The sequence below is a fragment of the Aquila chrysaetos genome, chromosome 7 (assembly GCF_900496995.4).
Source record: "Aquila chrysaetos chrysaetos chromosome 7, bAquChr1.4, whole genome shotgun sequence".
Classification (NCBI taxonomy): domain Eukaryota; kingdom Metazoa; phylum Chordata; class Aves; order Accipitriformes; family Accipitridae; genus Aquila; species Aquila chrysaetos.
The window spans coordinates 26144344-26167942 of NC_044010.1; the positions used below are offsets into that span (position 1 = coordinate 26144344).

A 23599-nucleotide genomic window follows, 5' to 3' on the forward strand; every position below is an offset into this window, starting at 1 on the left:
TACTGTGCTTGGTTATAACTAGCAGAGATATTTTAAATTTATTTCTACCCTTTCATCTGTAGTGTCCTGTTGTTATTATAATAGCATATTAACACACATTTTCCTGCAATTACTACATTTAATTTTACATATGCCTTCTGACATTTTCTGCCTTCAGTACAAAATAACTTCACTTCATCTATTTGATTTCCTGACATGAAGTACACAAAATATATTTAATTTTCTTATCTGAACTTTTTCATTTATTTGCACATCGAATAAAACACCCTAAAAATGTGACTAGAATAACCCTGTTTGCTGAAGTGGGCAACAAAAGCTTGAAGATATTTGATGGGAAGTGAAGAATTGCATATCAAATGTCTAATCTAAATATTTCTAATGCTGGTATTTCTGATATCGCACTGCTTAAAAGTTATTATATCTGCTATCCATCATGGCCAAGATAACTGGAGACAAAATATGAAGTGAAATGGAGTTTTCAGGATGCAATAGCATAGTTTTGGATGCATTTTAAAAACAAAACCTCCAAAGTTTCTTTGGGCCCTTCAAGTAAAAATGATATAAACCCATAGATGACAGTTTAATGAGTTTAGGTAGAAAGATGAGGCTGTGGAAAATCAAGATAGGTGGTACAGAAACCCACAGATGGATTCATCTGCTGACTCTAAAGATCAATAATGGCAATTGTGATGGTGACTTACTGGTAGAGATACATATTTTGGTATTATCGAGGGCTTGTATAACAATGAATAGTCAGAAGATGGATTTAATTGACAGATGTATTAGCCTACCAAGCCAAGTCTTACTGTAGTTACGTGAATGAAAGCTGTATTATCTATCCTTTCCTTTCCTTCTGAACTACTTGTGTGGATCAGTGTTTGGTTAACTAAGACTCATAATGGAGCTTTTCATAAAACTTGGGTGAAAAATATTCAGAATGTATGTCTTCTGACCTGTGTGTGCTGGGACTTGGTAGGAGTAGAAGGAAAATAGTCTCAGCTTTGCTCAGACCACCATGCCTGGAGTGAGCATGCAGAAGGAATTGCATAGTGCATAGTACTTTTGGTCACAAAATAGTGCAAGTCTCCTCAGTAGCCAGGAGCTAAGGTAGGCAGGCTCAGTAAAGCCATGCTTGTTCACTTGTGACAAATTGGAAGAATGTTTGTTTCCAAGATACTGATGTTTGTTTCACTGCTTCCTGAGATACAGGGGAAGGATTTTTAGGTGGTCATAGTCAAAATAGTACTAAGTATTGCAAGCAGTAATTTTTTAAAACCTTTATTATGAGACTCTTCAGTAATGTTAATGGTGTTGCTTGCCTTTGTTAGATATTTACTTGCATCTTAATTTAACCCACTGAAGCGCCCTCACAGTTTTGCTGTATCTATCTGGGGTAAATCATGCCCTCTTTGAAGCCAGAGTTCTCTTCCTAACTTCAGTAGGACCAGATTTTCGTTCTCAGAATTGAAAACAGAATAGGATATTTTTAGCAGAATAGGTTTGGGTTTTTTTTTTTTTTTTTCACAATACTCTGATTGTCTAATCTTTCAAGAAAGTTTTGGATTATTGATTTTTTTTTATTTTTTTTTTAAAGGACAGGGATTTAGGTTTTGGAATTAATTTTTATCTGCCCCTTCTAACAAAATTACAAATTCTATGTCATCCTCACATTTTATTAATTTGTCTGTTTCCAAGAAGATGATTCCATTAAGTGGTAAGTGTGTACGGAGAACTTGAGATTTTGCAGAACAGGAGTTTAGTGGTCCATGGGTGGAACCATCAAGCAGCCAAGGGATTTGGGGAATCTGACCTTGTAGAGCTAACACAGCAGGAAACGCAATCAAGTGCCTGATCGGCCTTGCAACATCTTTGTTATCTGCAAGGTGCCTGATCGGCACGTGAAGACTGGGGTACTGCTAGCTGCTGGTCTGGTGCGTGCACAGCAGCCCTAGACCGATGGGAGATACGAATGTGGCGCGTGCAGAATGCCTGGCCAGCAGGCGCATGTTCTGAGAGCACCTTGTGTTGTGACACAAAGTTGGCAAGTGGGACGTGTTTCGACACGTTGCCCCCATGTGTTGAAACCATGCCTCCGCAGATGCATAAATACTGGGAGCTTTCTGAAGAGCGACAGGCAGGCGTATGGCAAGGTCACCGTTGCCTCCATGGGGATGCCCACGTAAAGCTGGCACCTACTGATTGCTGAGCTCATGACACAAGGATGTTCAGGTGGTCCATCTCCCTCACAGTCCTTGGGTCAGTATGTTTTGTTTTCTTTATTGCTTTTTAGGACCTATTAGAGCAATGCAGACTTGTAGTTAATAAAACAGGGGGTTTTTTTGGCTTTAGACTTTGTGTGTGTGTGTGTGTGTGTGTGTCTACCTTCCAGGGAATCCTCGAAACCACCCTACTACAGTAAGATAGGGAAAAGTGTAGTTATTATAATTATTGTTACATAATATAATTACTGTTATTATAATTATTGTTATTATTGTAAGTATTATTATAGTATATAACACACTTGGTTTTGTTTCATCTTTTATAGAATCATAGAATGGTTTGGCTTAAAAGGGAACTTTAAAGGTCATCCAGCCCAACCCCCATGCAATAAGCAGGGACATCTTCAACTGCATCAGGTTGCTCAAAGCCCTGTCCAACCTGACCTTGAATCTTTCCAGGGATGGGGCATCTACCATGTCTCTGGCCAACCTGTTCCAGTGTTTCACTGCCCTCATTGTAAAAAATTTCTTCCTTATATCTAGTCTGAATCTACCTTCTTTTACTTTAAAACCATTACTCCTTGTCCTATCACAACAGAGCCTACTAAAAAGTCTGTCCCCATCTGTCTTATAAGCCCTCTTTAACTATTGAAAGGCTGCTAAGGTCTCCCCAGAGCCTTCTCTTCTCCAGGCTAAACAACCACAACTCTCTCAGCCTTTTTTCATAGGAGAGGTGTTCCATCCCTCTGAACACCTTTGTGACCCTCCTCTGGACCTGCTCCAATAGGTCCATGTCTCTCCTGTGCTGAGGACCCCAGAGCTGGATGCAGTACTGCAGGTGGGGTGTCACCAGAGCAGAGGGGCAGAATCACCTCCCTCAATATGCTGGCCACTCTTCTTTAGCTGCAGTACAGGATATGGTTGGCCTTCTGGGCTGTGAGCACACATCGCCAGCTCACGTCCAGCTTTTCATCCACAAATACTCCCAAGTCCTTCTCTGCAGGGCTGCTCTCAATTCATTCATCACCCAGTCTGTACTGATATTGGAGGTTGCCCTGACCCATGGGCAGGACCTTGTACTTGGCCCTGTTGAACTTCATGAAGTTCATGGGCCCACTCCTCAAGCCTGTCAAGGTCCCTCTGGATGGCACCCCTTCCCTCAAGCTTGGTGTCATCTGCAAACCTGCTGAGGGTACACTCAATCCCACTATGTTATTGATGACAATATTAAATAGTATTGGTCCCAGTACAGACCCTTGAGGGACACCACTTATTACTGGTTTCCACTTCGACATTGAGCCATTGAGTGTAACTCTGCACTCGGTCATCCAGCCAATTCCTTATACATGTAACAGCCCACCCATCAAACCCATATTTCTCCAATTTTGAGGCAAGAATGTTGTGGGGGACTGTATCAAAGGTCTTACAGAAGTCCAGATAGATGACATCCGTAGCTCTTCACTTGTCCATTGGTGTAGTCACTCCATAATAGAAGGTCACTAAGTTGGTCAGGCAAACAGGACAGTTCAGTTCTGTAGTTACATTTTTGCCAATATTATGTTAATTGAAAAAAATTGTACATAATCCAGGGTTATTATTATGAAATGTAAGCAATCAGAGTTCAGTCTGCAACTTTTTTGTCTGAGTCTTATATGTACATTAAGTCAAATTTTATAAATTTGTGAATGAGTAATATTTTGTTGTGAGAGACTGGACAGAGTTAATGCCTTAAACACCTGTCGCGATGGACGGAGACTGGGACCTGGCTTTTGTGGTTGAGGGAAGGAACGGAACTTGCTTGCAAGGCACTGAAACAAGCTTCATAGCAACATCACATGTGAGGGACTGAAAGAGATAATGTCTCAAACATTCTGGTGGTGCAAATTCTCCATAACAACGAACCTGAAGAAGCCGGGCAAACAACAGGCCGTGCTGGAGGGTGCACAGGTCCCTGTTCTGCTGTGGTGTTCTGATGTGCTGAGCAGGGCAGCTGTGACGGTCTGACAAATTATAGTTAATGTCTCAAACATTCGTTAAAGAACTTTGGTGGAGAAAACGGCCTCTGTAAAAATGCTGGAGTTTTGTGAACAGGACAATGTGGCCGGAGGAGAGGGCCCCCCGGAGGGTGGGACTGTGCTTCTCCAAAGCTGCAATTCCTTATCTTAAGTGACCAGGAGAAGGAGCACAGCATATGCGCCTCGAGGAGGAGGAGGCCCCACGGAGGATGGGACTGTGCTTCTATCTACAGCGGTCATGCCAGCAGAAAAAGAGAGGCAACTCTGCGATGAACCTCCCCCCCCAAAGCTCTCCGACCGATTCCAGAGAACCCCGGGAATGGGACTGCACATGTCGAGACCATCGACTAACACGCTATAAAAGAAGGGAGAACGAGTTCTCAGCGCGCGCCCTCCGGAACTGGACCTCTACGCTGGCTGGACCAACGCTGGACCCAGGACTGGTGAAACCCTTTCCTTCTCTCTTTCTTTCTTTCTTTCTTTCTTTCTTTCTTTCTTTCTTTCTTTCTTTCTCTCTTTCTCTCTTTCTCCCCCTCTTTTCCTTCTCTCTTTTCCATAGTCCCTACACCTCATCCTTTTAAACATAAACTGTTGACCAAGTCTGAGACTAGGAGTGGATCTAGCCACCCCTGGGCTCCTCTCTGAGAAGGAGTCCAGAAAGCAAGGGGGTCTGCTCTGAACCTTGTGACTCAACGGGAGGGCTCTCCTTCTGACACAGTTTCATGTTCCTTTTTCCATTTCATTTTTCTATACTTCCCTTCTCTTCTCAAACAGCGGCTTAACGACATGTTGCAAGGTTCATATTGATAAGTTCACTTGTACTTGGGCAAGGTTAGCTAGGTTGAATAAATGTTCATTGTTGTTTGAACTCCCCTGGTGTCGTTTCACCTTAATTCTGACAAAGGAAATCCACGAACCTGAGTCGCTCCAACTTTGGGACGCAACAGCAGCTCACCATGCATGGCCAAAGATCACATCTGCAGGAAACAGGAAGTTACTTCCCAAATGATCCCCAAGGCCACGGACCCATTTCCTGAAAGTTCTGGAAACACAAACTGCTCATGACACCTAATTAGCCTAATGAGTTCAAGTGCCCGCCCGAAGGAGGGGCAAGGAGATGATAAAAGGGCACAAACTGAAGCCCCGCACATGCGCCCTCCGGAATTGGACCCCTCAGCTGACTGGAGCAATGCTGGACCCAGGATCAGTGAAATCTTTCTCTTTTCTCTCTCTCTCTCTCTCTCTTTTCTTTTGCATAATCCCTACACCTCATCCCTTTAGGCATAAAGCCATTGACCGAGTCTGGGACTAGGAGTGGATCCAGAGACCCCTGGGCTCCTTGCTGAGAAGGAGTCTAGAAAGCAAGGGGGCCTGCTCTGAACCTCCTGACCCAACGGGAGGGCTCTCCTTATTGTCTGCCCTGAATTGATAAATATGTTACTGCGTGTTACACGGTTTACTGAGGTAGTTTCATTCCAATTCTTGTTGTGAGAAACCCCGCCTCCTACTGTTAACATCACCCAAGTTCAGGTTGCTTCTGCCATAAATAAAATGTTTAACAGATTGTTTGGTATCGTTTCACCTTAATTAAGCCCAAGGGATTTCTGAACTCACCACAACCCCTCCCTGGTCTGTCCAGCACTGGTTGTGATATTTGTGTAATAAAAAAAACAAACCAAACAGTGAAAAGAGATGAAACCAAAGCTGTGCTGTTGCTCTGCCTTTGGGTTTTCTTTTGGGCATGGAACCAAAGTGATAAATTTCCTGCATGTGGAGTCTAAGCGATTTGTGATGATGAGCTTTTAGGACTTTTCTTTATGTTGAAAAAGAGTAGGTACTGAATATATATCCTGACAATTGCTGCTAATATTAAAAGTTCTTTTCATTGCAAGTGCTTCATGTTTCAATATGTTAAAAAAAAAAAAAAGTTACTGAACAACCATCTTTGATCTTCTGACCAAGATTTTGATGGGTAGGAATGAAAGATATTAGAATACATTAAAAAATGAGGATTAAATGCAACCTCTTAAATGTTACTCTGTGAATCAGAAGTTAAAAATTAGTCCTTTTCAATAAATTATTCAAGAGAATGAAAGGTAAATTATTTATGTTGGGTTATGAGGCTCTCGATTAACTTCAGTGCTGGGATAAAGTGATAGACTGTTTCATCTGCTTTTGAGATTCTCTTGAGGAAAAAAAAACAACAACAAAAAACACCACCAAAACAATCCAACACCACAGGAAAAAAACCCCCACAGTTAAGTTAAAATTTGAAGCCACAGGTTGAGTAATCTGGCTTGCTTGGAGTTAGGGTATACATTTATGGTGTATCATGTATGTCACTATGAATAATGTGTTTGAAATTAGCTATGATTAAAAAAAGACAGTTTAACAAGTGGCTCTATGATGAGTTTATCTGTCTGAACTCCTAAAATATAATGCATCCTAAAAAGTGAGAGTAATAACTTCTTGAAAAGGAATGTAAATTTGATTGCTGATGTTGCAACTTTGTGTGGATCATTAGCTAGGTACAAGTATTAGATCATGTGAAGATTAAAAAAAAAAAATACCCTTTTCGGAAGGGCTTAGATTGCTGTCCTCCATTGAAATCAACAAGAATTAGATGTCCAGACCCAAGTATCATACACTATTTACTGACCTATGCTCAGATATAGGAAAGAAAATGATGCATCTGTGGTCACTTTCAGCAGAACCATTTGACTATATATAGCTAGAAAAAAGTCTGCTTATTCTTCTGTTTCTTCAGACACCAGTCCTCCTTCAACACCTTCATTTCCATTGTGCTGTGTACTCAGAAGCACCAGTGTTTGGGTAAAATACATTGCTTTATTTGAAATGTGCATAATCAGGTTTTCTACAGCCAAGTCCCCCAACAGATGAACTCTGACAGCTGTGTGGCTAGGCTAGACCTAAAACAAGGAAAAACTTTAGATTTTCATCCCTTTTTTACAACTGGAGGTTTTTGGGTTGTTTTTTCCTGCTTATTTCTGGAAAACTACCCTTAACTGTCAGGTGTCCAGCTGGAGGGGTGGACCCTGATTAGTTTCTGGGCAGAGGGAATGAAGTATCATTCAAAACACCTGGGCTTTCATGGCTCTCCCACTGGTGTTCATGCCTGACTGGGCCTCCTGCTTGCCTGTCCTCTTGCTTCCTTCCCTTGCAGCACATAGTCTCTTCATGGCAATGACAGTGGCCATTTCAAAATGAGCAAGACTTTGTGCAGTATAAAGCTATTAAGAAAAACAATGAGAAAAAAACATAAATACATTTTTTAAATAGGATTGTGTTTTGGGTCAGCCATTTCAGTAATCCTATTAAAAAACAGTAAAGTTGGTATATTTTTATAATGGTGAGATCAAGTCCCATATAATATTTCAGATAAATGGAGGAAGACAGAACATTGTTAAATCTGCTACTGCTTTTGCTTAAGAATAACCTGAAAATATCTTTTTCCCAAGTTTGCTAATATGTGTTTATATAAATTCTCTCAGCCTCATAGGAATGTAACAGAATTAGTCTCCTTTTAATGGTTTTTTCATAAGGCAAGCTAAAACCAGCGTGGTAAGTGTATGAGTGTACTCAAAGCAATTGAACTAACTCTCATTAAGTAGTTGTATTGTAGGGGGATCTAAGGGGATGTAATGACTGGACTTCAAACCCACCTAATCCAAGTACAAACTGGCTACTTGGCATAAAGTCTGAGGATTGAGACTTGTTTGGGGGTTGTAAATGATGATTGAATAAATTCCTTTAATTACAAGTAATTCTTGCAAAGGTGAAGAAATAGAATAAATCTATGTCTCAATGTACTCCTTTGTTAGCATTCAAAGTTACATAGGCAAAAGTCTACAGAGCCCTCAAACCTTTGCAAACTATGCATTTTCTCCTGATTCATATGGTTGTATTGCATTAATTTACTTTCATTAACATTACTTTCACACTTCAGTACTTTTTCTGAAGAGTTACCTAGAAACAAGATTCAAGAACTTAGAGGGCTTTTAACTGAACCTACTGTTTGGTTATGAAATGTGTGAAAGTGGAAATGTATTGATACATTTGGGAGATAGAGCAGGTAATTCTAAAAAAAGGCCAGTGCAGTGCTTTCAGCTCATCAGCCTGTTCTCTGTGGATGAAGAGGAAAAGATACAAATATAAATTGCTTTCAGATTAGGAATAATAGCAGTATTTAGAGGATGCCAGACGTTTTTTTCCTGAGTATCCAGAAAGGTATGGTGATGAGCAGTTTCAGTTTATTAACTATTTTTTTTTTTTCATAATAATCGGTGTTCTAAAAACTTTTGGAATTGTGGCCCAAAAATGCCCAATATTTCAATGTTGGTTTCACTTAGCAAGACTTCAAAAATATTAGTTTTACTTATTCAAACATTTTAGTAGGCAGTTCTTAGCAAGCTAAGATGTGATTTGTGACAATAATCATCAGTGAGCATTCAGAAACCTCAGTAATTTAAAGATTAAATGGGTGCCATAGCTATGATATAGGGAATATGCAGGTTGGAAAGCAAGCAAACAACAGAAGGGCTAAAAACATAGCTTTCTCATCAGCCAGAATTAGGAAAGATTTGCAAGAAAACTCACGTAAATATTTATGTGCAAGTAATACATTTTCTGTGCAGTACACTAATGAGGTCTGGAATCAAGCTGACCAAATAACAATTCATATGCTCTTACCACCAGTGATTAATTTCAAACATTCCTTCTTCCCTAAAAATGACGTTGTGTCTTAGTACAGTATTAGAGTACAAAATCCGTTTCAAGAAGCATAGAATATTGTCAGGAGGATTTTCTGCCCCTCACTCTAAGAAGAATTCATATAGGTTTACTGGCACACTTGTTTCTCCAAGACTACCAATTTATTTGGATATCCAAATGAAATAATATTAAGTGTATATATATTTTTAATAACAGGACTATGGAAAACTATTTACCATAGACGCCCGGATTAGGTGTCAGGAATGTAAAAGCTCAGCTTGTCCAAGGTGAAGACGGTGATGAGCAGTTTGTAATACAGAAGGCTAGGTCTGTGAAGTACTGATTTCCTCCTAACAGAGAGGAATAGTCACAAAGCTTAAGTTGCACTTATAGTGGGGTGTGACTCCATTACGGTCTGAAAATAAATGGAAGGCTTGAACAGTGTTCAAAATACTGGTAGTGGAAAAGGGAAGAGTTAATGCTATTATTTTGGGTTCTTCCATTGCCTGGAGTTTTTGGGCTGTGGCTGTGTATAGTTTCAAGTACAGCAGTTTTGATGATTGTGGTGTTCTTTACTAAGATATTCCAAGGGGAAATTACTGGTCTACAGCTACTGGGAAGATTTCAGCAATCCCATTAACAAGATGTTATGCACTTTGTACAATGATCGTATCTATGAAGTCACGCATGCTTGTTCAAACTAGCTTGAAACAGTTCTTCAACACTACCTTAAAAGCTTCCTGATGCCTAGCCTAAATGAATCCATTTAAGTGTTGAGATTTTACTTCAGCATAATTCAGATGTAATTAAATTAGGTTTCTTTTAGCTATTTGCCAGAACTATTTTATCTCTATTCAAGAAAAAATATGAATATGAAAAGTATTGTTCAGATGTACTTGTCAGTAAAGTACAACTGTCTCTTCTGTTTTCATATTTTGATTTTAATGCAGTGCTAAATAGAACCAAGTACTTAATCACACACAAACATTCTGTATTTATCTTAGCTTCCAAAAACCACTGACATTTTCACTTTGTTAAAAGAAGTTATGTGGCTAAGGACCATGTAGTCTAACATAGCAGCATTTATTTTAATTCTTTTCTCAAATTTCTACTGTTTCTGCAGTGGTCTTTTTCTTAAGGTTTTCAGGTGTCTGGGAGGCTAGTCTGTCACCCGGTTCTGAGAATGGGTTCTACTGGAATGTGAGGGCATTGTAAAAGTCGCTCTTATTCTGAACTGTTACTATAAAATGTACCTGTTTTCATTGTTCAGAAGCACTGTAGGAAAGGAGTAAAGCTAAGTTACAAAGTAGGACTATGTACTATTTTTTATTGTGTATCTGAGCTACTTAAATTTTTGTGTATAGCAGGACTCCTATAAAAATTGTGTCAGTTTATAGAGAATTTGAGGAAACAAAATCAAAGAACAATAAAGTGAATTTTTCAAATAAGAAATCCTTATTAGTTCTAATTTAACTGATTTTTGTACTTTAATAATAGGATTGGATAAATTACAGAGAAGTTTTGATTTCTTTGTCAGAGTATGTCATCTCTGAGAAAAGAATGTGTGGGCTTTTACAGAAATTTTTGTGTGACTGAGGTTCCTTGGTTGAGTTGAGCAAGAGTCTTGTAAGGCTACTGGAATGAGAATTGTGGAAGCACTTAAAGCAAGTCAGGTAAACATTAATGAGTGTGTTTATTATAGTGTTTATTACTTAAAGTGTAGTTAATTAAGGAATGACAAATATTTTCTTCTGTTAGTTACCATTGACAAATAGCATTAGGAATTTTTGCAGTGGATGGTATTTGTTACCTGTGTAAGTGCTTCCTTAGGCCCAATCCCAAAACCTGTTTCATGTTAGTGGGTGACTTTACAAATGAATAAAATTTTGTGCAGCAGTCCAAGTTCTATTGCATTTGGTAAGAGAGGGGCCTTCATGCTCTAAGTCTTATATCTGTGTTTATATAAATGTGTTTTATATCTGCATTCTCCCAACACTTGCAGCTGACATGACCATACTATAGCTATACAGGGGTGCATGTGTTTTCAATAACAGGTTTTTGGGGGAAGAAAAACCTCAGATTAAAATTGACTCAGAAGTGAAAACTTACTTGTATGACTGCAATGCCAAGATGCTTCTTACTGCTGTGGCTATTCAATGTGGCATCCTGTTTTGCCCCATGGATGCAGAAGACCATTTGATAACTTGCTTTCAATGATTCATCAAAATCAGAATTATTCAGCCTAGCTAATTAAAATTTTGGTTATTGAAAACATGGATTCAAAGAACAATACAGTTTAGGCTTTACATGGGAACCCTGAGAAAGGAGGGGGAAAAACCTCCAAACCCTAATTTCCATGGAGTTCCAGTATTGTGGCAAGAATATTTGAGGCTGGTTTCCAGTTTATACTTTGTCAATGTATCATCATTCCATGGTCATGCAGTCTTATCAAGATCACTTTATTATAAAAAACAAACATAAGAAGTACTCCCATCCCCAAAAGTAATACGGAATAATGGAATGTTAATAAAAAGGAGGAAGTTTCAGGTATTGTATTTATGTGCAGAGTTTCTCAGTCTCAGCTTACAGCAATTCTAGGATTTCAATGATGGATTTGTGCTCTAATTTGTGGTCACTCTTTTATCAGTGGATGAAAGGAAAAAGATCTCCCTTACGGATGTATTGAGTTAGATTCTCCCCTGCCCCTTCTTTTACTGCACCCTAATTCCTGCAGGTAATATACTACCCGAGACTAGAAAAACATCTCTTATAGTGTATTATGCAATCATGAGCTACCATTATCATATTTTAGAAAGATCATAACAGTAAAAGCCTTTACAATGTCATACGTCTATAGAGTTGTAACACTTGTATATAGACTACTCTTGCTGTTTTCTGGCAACTTTCTTATTGATGGGGAACTTAAGTCAGATCTAAATAGAATTTATCCCTTTTAGTTGCTGTTATTGATGTATTTTGCTGTTCCATGAGGTATGCAGTAGCACTTTTATGGAAGCTTAAAATCAGTTCTGGCATAAAGGAGTAAGTGCATTATACGTGCAGTGGTTTACATTTGGTGCATAGGCTTCATCAAAACATTCAGAGATCAAGAAAATTGAATAAGATGTTGCTCTGGCAGCTGCTTTTTAATACATTTCTTCTTCTAGAGGAAGAAATGTGTACAACTATGAAAATGTTTACTTTTCTTGGCATCTGAAGCCATGGAGACTTTATTTTCATGAGTGAGATACATGTAGCAAATGCAAGGCTAGGAGAATTATTATCTAAGCTCCAGTTGCCAGCACAGTTTGTCTTCAGTATTCTGTATCATTGAGGAAAACAAGTGTATAATTCTTAGCACTGACTCTAGCAGGAGTCCTTTGTTTTCTCTGGTAAGAGAGGGTAATCTCATGCTACTTTAGCCAACTTCCTGAAAGTGTAACTTTCTCTGTAACCAGCACCACAGGTGAAGAATTTGTTGATTGTTTTTGGTATTTTTTTTAATGATTATGAGAAAAGCCCAACAGCTTTCTGAAGTTTACTGAACAGAAAAACATGATGGTCTTTAGCTAAATTCAGAATTGTCAAGTCAGCCTATCATGCCTAATCAGTTAAATCCTTTTGGGTCAGATACTATATCCAACTGGAATTTGAAGACTCCTTTGCAATGGGTCCATTTAACTGACACCAATTAGATTTATATTGTCAGCCATTGAATTATTTTCCAGTGTTCCAATTCTGTGCAAATTGGTATCAAATGATATAGTCTTTGTGGTGAATTTAAGACTGTCTTCTTTAGTGAAGCAATTTAATATTTCAACTCTGGGATTAACATACTGAATTCTAAAAAGGAGGATTTCTATTGTTTTATTTAAATAGATACACCTGTGGCTATATGTTTTTTCACAATTTGCAATTTATACTGTTTAATGGAAACATTCAATTATAGTAGGATTTTTTTTTTCCCCCTGAGATCATACTGTAGAAATCTTTAAAGAAATCTTTAAATCTACAAAGGTGTCTGGCTTTTTTGGGTCATGCATGTATTGGCAGAATCAATAATGCTTTCAGCCTGCTTACCCCTGAATCAACTGTTATAGTCTCAGATTTGGCCTTTAAATGTAAGGGCTACCTTGGTTTCAAAATGAAAAAAAAAAAAAGCCTCTCGATTGATGATGTAGAATCAGTCCAGGTCTGCTTTTTACTTTGGGAGCTTGTAGGACTGAAGTTGCAGATTTTGTTACTGGCAAGGATCCAGATGTCTCGGCAGAACTTGATGGGATTTAATGGAACTGATAATTAGGACATCTAACCCTGCCACTTGGAGTGCTGCGAGTAGCATCTTGGAGCCAGCTCGAAATGTGGAGAAAGTCCCTGTACAAGCAGGGGAGTTGTCCTAGCACCAAGCTCATCTACATACATTTGAGGAGAAGAGAACACCTTTATATACTTAACATTGCAGTTTCACTGGTGATTAGTAGCCATTTATTTGTACATCTAAGGATTACCCCACTTCCACAAATCTTCTGAAGGTCTTCCAAACTAAATTTTTAATCTCATCCAATATACTTTTATTTCTCTATTTGCTTTTAAGCACTTTACCATCTCACACTACAAAGAGGAACAGATATTCATTAAACTGGACACAGGAAAACGTCTAAAGAATTAAGAAATAAACAGTGGAGACCAAAACTACTAGTGATGGGCAAGAAGAATGCAATGGGACTAAACCATTGAAGATGTGACTGTCGAGTGTATTCTGTATTAGAATGTATCTACTTGGGGAATTTACCTTAAGGAAAAGGTTTTGCATTTGTGCTCTGCCTTTAGTAGTGTTCATCTCTGGCTCCATAGCAGAAGAACTTAATCTGCTTTATTGGTAGTGGTAGGCAGTGTTTTAGTGTAAATTAATATTGAACCGTGGTATTTATCCTTGGATTTAGAAGAACATATGTGGATTCCATAGTGAACTCTCCTTCTGTCTTGATTGCAGGAGTCTTTTCCCTTTTGTAGTCCTTGTTGATCAGAATTCCCGGTTTCTCTTCTGTCTACAGGTGAAGTTGTGGATAATACCCCTCCTTCATCACATGTTACACCATTTCAGAGAACTGATTCATTGTGTGTAGTTTAGATGAGAAAACAAGGAGATTAATGACTGTAGATAAGAGGTAAATGTAACAGCATTCGCTTGATCATAAGCAAATGTATAATTGTATTTAAAATGAGCTAAGAGAAACACAGTTTGGTTTAACTGAAGGCTAGATACAGCTTCCATATCACATTAAATTCATTAGAAAACTGAAATTGGTTTATTATTTAAATTAGTGGTGGGAGTTCTTTAGTGCTCCATTTTCAGTTTGTCATCAGTTAAAAAGACAGTTCAATCTATTTAATGGTACATTAATCTCATGCTAATGAGGTTAACATAATGAGTAACCCAGCATTTCATTATATTACGTTTATTTGAATGCCCAACTTGAGTACATCATATTTAATTGAAACAGTAATTGGGGAAAGGTCATAGGTTAGAAATGAGAGTGCAAAGGGAGCTTCCATTGCATTGCATGTGCAGTTCCTGGTTTTGGTCATAGAAGAAAAAAAGATAAATTCATCACTTTAAATAGATTTTATTTTAGTCTTAAATATAAACATAACACCACACCCAACCCCCAAACAGGTAGTGGTGCACCTCTACTGAAGCAGACAATACATCTGCTTTGGTAAATGATTAGATTTCTAGCTTTGCAAGGAAAAAAAGGGTTTATGGTTCTGTAGTGAAGAGGATTGATATTTGGAAGTTGCTGGAGCAGCTGTATCTCAGACTTTAAGATCCTACCTGCAACTTTCCTTCCTTAAGACATTGCTTTCCTCACCTGATGGTCTTGTAGCCCAAGCAACAAGTACTGTGGTCTTCCAGAGAAGCAAGATCCTGCTACAGAGATACCTGGGGTGTTTTGCACCCAATCCTGAATCAGCCATTTACTGTGTCTGCAGTGGGAAGCAGAAGTGCTGTGTCCATTCATATATTTTGAATGCAGACGTCTGACTCAAGTACAATGGTAAGATGCTTTTTGAACGTAACAGAAACAGAAAATGGGGATATGATGCTATGCCTGAGATTGCCCTTTTGGGCAACAAAAAACTCTGCATTAATATTGAAGGCTACATTTTTGCTTAAACTGGCAATGCATTTGGCATTACTAAATGAAAGTTGTATGACTGAGGGAAAACCCACACACCTCAAACACCTGATTCTGCAGCATTGTTGAACTATACAAAACACAGTATTAGTACATAAAACAGGTATGTTCACTTTGAAAACTTCTTGAGGGGCCTGTGTACAAAACCTGAATAGCTGCTGGATGGGGAATCGGTTCAGCTGAGAGCTGAAATACAAAGCTTTCACTTCTGTAGGTGGGCCTCTGCATTATGGTAAGATACCATGATGGATTGCAGTAAGATGACTAACTGGAAAAACAAAGATGTACAGGTATGTTGTGAGAAATGTAACCATTTCTTGCATGAAATTTGAAATGAGGAATTCGTGTGTACTTAAGGTTGCTTACCTCTATTGCTGTCTTGCAGTAAATTGTACATGACCACAAGGATTTCTCTGCATAAAACTTATCGCAGAGTTGAGATTTGACTGACCAAAATTTGTTTGTGTCTGGTTTCAGCTGGGATAGAGTTAATTTTCACAGGAACCTGGGAGGGGGCACAGCAGAGACAGCTGACCTGAACTAGCCAAGGAGCTATTCCATACCATGTGACATCATGCTCAGTATATAAATGGGGAGCGGGCTCGGGGGGAGTGCTTGGCTTTCGGTGGGGGAAGTGGCTGAGCATCGGGTTCCAGGTGGTAAGCAGTTGCACTGTGCATCACTCGTTTTGTATATTCTTTTATTAGTCCCGTTGTTGTTGTAACTTCTCTTTTTGTGTTGTCCCAGTAAATTGTCCTTATCTCAGCCCTTGAGGTTCCAGGTTTTTTTCTTTTCTCCTTTCTGATTCTCCTCCACATCCCACCGGAGGGTGGCGGGAGGAGTGAGCGAGTGGCTGTGTGGTCCTTTGTAACCAGCTGGGCTGAAACCACGACAGTTTGGTAAGCACATAATATTTCAGGGTAGTTCTGTGTCATTTAATGAATTGATAGGAAGATATTTTGTGTCATAAGACAGCTGTAATGACTGCCACTAAATTTTTCGTATCACCTATGCCTCACAGTGACATCTGTGCTTGCCAATAATACAGTTTTTTAATGGTAAATAGCTTGTAATGGCCAGCAAATACTGATTCTTGATAGGTTCTTCTGCACACCAGCCTGTTAAGGTGCACAGCAAAAATAAATAACTATGCTTGTCAAACACAAATTGATTTTCACACAACCTTATGAAGAAGCTAAATTCAATGAGACTAATTTTACAAATGGGAAAGTGAGTTTAAAAAATGTCTAAGAAACTGTCAAAGTACGTCGGTAGTAGTGCCCCCAATAATGACCATGGTCTGCATTTTCAGCAATAGATACTTATTAAAAATTTGTAGTGGTTCTGCTTTTTAAAAGGTGTCTGCTCAGCACTTTCTGGAGATTATGAAGTATTATGCCACTAAGAAAATGGAACCACCTGAAGTCACATCATGCTAAAAGAACAAACAATACAGCCCCCCCCCCCCCGCCAAGAACTGAGATATTCCAATTTGTTACTATGTACTATAACTACAAAAGCATTTTGTCTTTTCAAAATACTTAACAAGATGCTACAGACTTTTAAGATTGCACTTAACTAGTGGTCTTAACAGTGAAACTTAAAAATGCAGTGTAATGTGAGTCATAGTGCTTATTTTTTATTTATTTGTTAGTGCTCTTGGTTTCTCCAATATTGAAAATAGTGATAGAGGGGCAGCTTTCAAAACTAAGGAAAAGGTGCACATCAGAAAGTGGCAATGGCAAAGGTAGATGTGGGAAGAATTATGACACTAAATTAGAGAGATACAGACATGAGCATTCCAGCATTCATTTTATTTCAGCTTATCTTTTCGTAGAAGATGTGGGAAAGAGATGCTCTAAGTTGGTAGTCTGTCCTGATCCAATATCAGGGAGGGTTCTTAAACGATCCCAAGAGTGAGATTAAGACACAAACGAGGTCAGATGCCGTACAACCTTACAAGTTTTATTTCCTATAACAATTGATAATAGTGACAGGACAGAGGGAAGAAGAAAGGAAAAAGAGGCAGACCTAAGCAAGAGAACGGAAGCGATGGAGCAAGACTAGTTACCACCACCACAAAGCCAGCAACGTCCTGTTGGCTCGGTCTCAGTGCAGGTGATGGGGGTCCAAGTTCCAGGTTGCAGCAGACAGACGATGACAAGTCCCAGTTCCAAGCGCTGATTATCAATCCCTTGCAGTTCCTTTCAGTTCCTTTTTCCAGTCCCTTGCAGTTCCTTTTTCGAGGGAGGAGTACACAGTTTTTCCAAAGAGTCCAGCCATTTCCACAGAGACTGGTAGCTTCAGGCGGATATGGTGGTTTCTTCAGGGCCTTCAGCACGTACTCCCCACAGCAACAGGATGCTGAGGCTAGCAAATGGTCAGCAAAGTTGAGACAAATATAGTCCAACACAGTCTCTTACATAGTCCTACTCCAGGTTTTTGGAATGGAAACTTGTCAAGGGGGAAAGCCAAAGTGCATAAATACTTCTGTTTAGTGAGTAGCTGACCTTTGAAATTGAGAGTCCCTGTTCTCCATTTTAAAGGAGGACATAATCATGAGAATTAAAGCAATTTGAGGTAGGCTATGGTCTTGCATATGTAGCCAGTAGAGGAGGAAGAATAAACCAAATAATTTCAGAATTTGTTTGCATTACATTTTGTTTAGTATTTCTCCTTTTGCTCTGATAAGATAAAGCGAACTTTAATACAGAAGTAGAAAAGACGGATTTGTTTGCTGTTTTTTGCTTGTGGGTGGAATATATTGCAACCCTTGCCTATAAACTCTTTTATACAAACCTGTCACCAGTGTGAGGCCCACCCATGTCCTGCGATAGTGTGGAAAGATCCTTGGGTAACCAGTCTTCTGCCTGGGAATCAGTTCAAAGATACTGTCATCCCTCAGTCCTCTGAAATATGTGGTGCATACCCTTTTCGTGATATGAAGATGCTGGGTCATTTTCAAATGTTTGGTCAGGAGAAGCATTTTGACTAAGTGTGGAATTTAGGCAATTTTTAGGAGAAAAAAACAAACCATGCTGTTTTGGGAATAATTATTGCTACTTGTATTATAGTTGCTAGTTACATATGGCAAATATAAGCTATAGGTGTTTGATTTACGACACTGGAGTGTAGGTAAGACTGTTTTGTGGAAACCGTATGGCTAATAATTAATCCAATAATGTTTTGCTATCATTTAGACTGTGGTTTGTGTTCTAAGATTGATTAAAGCAGATGGAGTATGAATGAAGTGCTAGCTTCTGCATTTTTGGGTTCCTCAATTTATCTACACTCCTTTGTTTAGCAGAGTAAAAGACTAAATGACAATAATGAAGTTGGAAGAAAACTTGGTGAAATCTCTGATGTCTCTTCTACAGTTATATCATCCACTACTGTGGGCTGTAATTTGTGATAAAATGTGATGTTTTAGTTTGAAATCCATAAAAAACTCATTTATTTAAAGATTTCAGGAGAGATGCAGAAGGAGGTAAGCTAGTGGAAGAATAACTCTTGAGAGAACATGAACTTAAGTATATAAATATCTCAAGACCTTAAGGTGATTATTGCAGGAAAGTACAAGTTCCATCATCTCAAAAACCTATGGTTATCAAAAGAGATTAATTTGTCAGCAGCTTCCCTTAACACTCAGTGCCTTTGCCAGAGTTTGTAGCATACATTGACACATGTGCATCTTGTCAGCTTTCCTTTGAGACAGATTTAAAAGTGGATTTCATCACAGTGATGGAAGAGTGGAGTCCTGAAGGGTCTGTGTCCTTAAAGGATGGCTGCTGGTGTTTGTTCTTTCCATCACAACTGGTCATCCTCATATTTTTATTTAAAAGAATGAGGGCATGCTATTGGGTGTTATTAACCTTTCTAAAAGTCAGCCTTCTACATTTAGCTCTGGGAAACAGAAAAACTTTCTTGCTTGAAATGTTTAAATACCCTACAGTGAGATGTTTAACAGTCAGCTTCCGATTCTTTGCTATTCCAGAAAATTTATCTTAAACCTTTCATTTGCAAGATAGTACTGAAAGTACCTCTATCAGTAATTTTTCTTTAAAATTACTTGTATTAATTCATGCTCTGAAATGTGACTACTGTAAATTTAAATGTCCATTTACATCTAACTTTAGCGACTTATTCTAAGGATCTAAAGATTAGCATTTCCTTTATGGAAACCATATGGGATTCTTCAGCTGTGAATTTCATCATGTATGGTCTGTAGAAGAGACTGGATTAATTTGTCATTATTATTTTAGACCTGTATATCATATTAATAGCAGTTTGTCACTTCCATTTTTCTTTGTATTATTGATATGCAAGCTGCTAGTGTTAAATTGAAATTGGAAGTTAATAGTGAATTAGATGTGGAAGACTAGTTCAAGACTTAGAGTTTTTGGTTTGGATTGTAAAAAACTTCGTTAAATGCTTTAGGGATTTGAAAATGCTGTCTTAATGTTTGTTTCATTGTCTTGATTTTCTCAGTTATCAATATGGTAAGCAGAAGATCCAGTTCCTACAGTTAATGGTTATTTCACTAGTTTAGTCAGTCTTACATGTTCTTGTATTCCAGTATCTGCAAAATGCCAGTCTTCCTTAGGTGATTATGTAAGCTTTGTCCTCACTGCATCAAATGCTACAGTTTTGAAGTTGTACTATTTGTATCACTGGATCCACTTGGCTTTATATCACTAGGTCAGGATCTTCCCTGATCTCCACAACCTTTGAAAGATGATAGAGTCACCTTGCAAGGACAATGGTGACTTCTCTAGCACGCTTCAATGTGTCTTCTCTGATCCCACAGATTGGTATAGGTCAAGCTTTCTCAAATGATCCCTTACTCAATCCCCATCCACTGCTGGTACTTTCTTTCCCTGAACTTTCACTAAACACAGAGGCCCAGGACACCTTGTTGTTGAGGGCTGAGGCAAAGAAAACATTGAGTACCTAATCCTTAATCTGTCTGCTGTTAAATCACTTGCCCCATGTAGTAATGAGCCCACAGGTTCCTTGCTCAGCCTTTTTGTACTTGTGTAGCAGTAGATGCTCTTCTTGTTGCCCTTAACATCCATTGCGAGTCTCAGCTACAGAAGAGCTTTACTTTTGCTAACAGGATCACTAAATGCCTGAGCAGTATTTCTGAATTCCTTCTGTGTAGTTTCTTTTTTGCACTAGATGTCTGTCATGAGTTCCCTGCTTTAGCCGTACTGGTCTCCTAATATGTCTGCTTGTTTTCTCCAGCATGAGGATGAACTGTTCCTTGTGCTTGTAGGTGTTTAAAGACCAGCCAGATTACTTGAGCTCCTTTGCTGTTCAAAGCTGCCCATGGGATCCCATTTACCAACTCTCTCTGAATGTAGTGGTATCTGCTCTCTTGAAGTTGAGGTTCTGTGCTCTGCTACGTGTCTTCAGTTGTGGAGATAGTTGCTAAAGTACTACCAAGATTACCACTGATTACCACATCCCCTACTAGTTTCTTTCTTGTTTAGTGAGTAGCAGATCCAGGTATGTATCATCCTTGGCTGTTCCATCCAGTAAATGTATCCCTGGGATATGACAATTATCCCCTGAAATTCTCCAGAAACCTTTGTGACTTCTTGTGTCCTGTCATGTTTCATTCCCAGCAGATGTCAGGGAGGTCAAAGCTGCCCGTGTGAATGACAGTCTGTGATACAGAGACTTCCTCAAGTTCCTTACAGGTTTCATCTGCTTCCTCACCTTGATCAGGTAGTCTGTACCAGACTCCCACCAGGATGTTAACCTTAATGACCTCTTACCTGATCCTAACCCATGAGCTCTCAACAAGATTGTCTCCCATCCTATAGAAAAACTCCCTGAATCTGAGCTGCTCTTTTGCACAGAGGGCAACTCCCTTCCCTGGTCTTCCTAGCCTTTCCCTCCCGAAGAGCTAGAGTCTGTCCATCACAGCTTTCTAGTCATGCAAACTCTTCCAACACATATCAGTTATTCCCACAGTCAGAATTTTGTGACCCTAGCTGGAGCTCTAGTTCCTTCTGCTTGTCTCCCAGAATGTGTACATAAGTTTGAGGAAGACAGACTTTTGCCTACTTCTATCCTTACTGAGGTCTTTTACCCATTGCCCCACACCATTTACTTTTGACTGTTCAGCTCCATTGCCTCTGTTAATTGTGGGTTGTAGTCTCCCTCTTCCTCCTGAGAATTCCTCCTTTTGAAATCTATGTGTGCAGTGAAAGTCTTTTATAGAATCAAAATATGTTTTACAATTAGTAAAAAATAAAATTTGTTAAATACAGTTCGTTATTACTTAGATACATTGGAAAGGTCTTTGTGAGTGAAGTTCTCTGCTGACCTTTATTTCCCTCAGGTTATAAAGTAGTTACTCTCTGGACTGCTGATCCTTAATCCAGAGATTATGCGAGTCATACGATGTATTGCTTTTGCAGTTGAATAAATGTTAACTGCGATTACTTTAATGCTTTATAAAAATATGTGTTAGATTTGAAAACAGAATAGTTCTGTAGTTGTTTTGATTTACTGAAGATGTATATTACATGTCTAGTAGTGGTCTTTTGCGATGTATAAATATTAATATTTGTACCATAGGCCCATAAAATAAACATAATCTCTTGAATTAAATCCATAAGAGTCATTAATAGAAAAACCTAAGTAGAATAGTCCTTCATAATATATGGAAATTATATTTTCCTTAATTGAGAGTATTTTTAATGACTCTGATAATGTTTGCACTTCTTTTAAGAAACTCTTACAGCCTACAATGATCCCCTGCTGTTTTTCTTTGCTCCACCTGTTGCTATTATCATGACAGTTGATTAGTGGTAGCTGCAATAGGAATACTGTTGTTGAGACACCACTAGTGGCTGCTCCAGGCAATGTAATTGTCAGGTTAGGAAATCCATGACTCCCTGTGTGGATAAGAGCTAAGTTACCCTGTAGGGGCACTCTTAACAGGTGCACTTTATTTTCAGAATAGTATCTGTTCAGTCTTTCTCCAAAGTGACTTAAATGTATTCAGCTGTTGAGCAGGCAGCAAAATTGCAGAGGTTTTTTGTTGTGCAGCAACCTTTAAGGTCCAACTAAACTGGTCCAGGAGGTTAATCCCTTTAAAACTTTTCAGCAGGTGGAAAGATCTGGGCTTGTCACAAATAGTGCCTTATGCTTTCCTGTGATGGAGAGAGGGAGGGGACTGTGGAGAAGTATGTACAGCTGCTTAGGTCTTCAGTGATTGGTGTTAGGGTAGGAAAACTAGTCCCTGGGGAAATCAGGGTTTTTTTGAGTGATTAAATAAAAGTAGAACCATAGTAAAAAAATAACTAAACCCAGAAATAAATATTTGAATTTTTACAAAGTCCTGGTTTAGCTATTTATACAACTAAATATGTAACTACATATACAGTTCTGACTTAAGTATGCAAGTAGTTTTGTTGATTAAGCTGTAATTACTTGGGTTGAAGTTGAATGTATGTTAATATATCTGTTGATAGTAGAAGAAGAGTTATTTCTTCAAAAGAGTTACAAGATCTTTCGTTAATATCTTGCCCCATGAATGCTTGTTTTAACAATGTTTTATTTTTTGCTTTCTTGATTATAGCCAATAAATAGAACATTACTGTAAATACATCTCTGTTTAGTAAAACATGATAATTTAAGACTGAACTGTTAGACTGAAATGTTCCGTGCTTCATACTGCAGTATTTTCTACAAAATCACAAGTTGAAAATGGATGTGGTTTTTGTAACTGAAGAGGGCTGATGAAGGCTATGGTGAGAATTTAAAATTCTGGAAAGCAAAGTTGAATTACCTGTATTTAATGTTTTCTGATCAACTGGGAAAATAAACAGGAAATTGAGAATAAGGAGTTACTTTATTATAAACAGAGCTTGCTGAGTAACCTTTGTTACATGTATAAGGACTATAGGAGACTTTGCAATCTGCTTTACATCTCTGCCTGCCCTGCTGTTTCCAGTCTCCGCATAGAAAACAGTAACTCGAGTTTAGTAGCCCATCTGTGACAATTAATTCTGTAGCTACAGAATTTTGATCATTTAAGGCAGTTCTCAAACGTGGATTTATTAGCATTTCTATGAAATGTGTGTATGAATGGTAGTTGTTTCAGGTGCTGTAAATGGCAGTTTGGTGTAACTTTATGTAAACTCCATGGTATAACAGGGAAAGCAAGTCAAGTGAATCTGTCACAGGGCATGAGTGTGTCCATTCCTGGCACTAGAGGATTTTTTAGAGTGTAAAATGTTTGTATTACTGAATTTGTTCTTAAAGGTTAGTGTAAAAATTGGGGATACTTACTTGTTCAAGGCTTTCCTTATTTTTATTGATTATTCAATGACAAAACCCAAATATCTGTATTTTGAGACAATACTGGATATTTAGTATCCACACTAGTGTTTGCATATTACCATGTCTATACTCCGAG

The 23599-nt window shown here is 38.5% G+C and overlaps 1 long non-coding RNA gene across 1 annotated transcript; it reads right to left on the reverse strand.

Annotated features, from left to right (window-relative positions):
- Positions 1–279: 279 nt before the first annotated feature.
- Positions 280–17583, reverse strand: LOC121233436. Its single transcript, XR_005932850.1, has 4 exons — positions 17166–17583; positions 4498–4509; positions 1526–1529; positions 280–290 (listed from the first exon to the last, which is right to left on the reverse strand). It is a non-coding gene; the product is annotated as an uncharacterized LOC121233436 (long non-coding RNA).
- Between the last annotated feature and the right edge of the window lie 6016 nt (positions 17584–23599).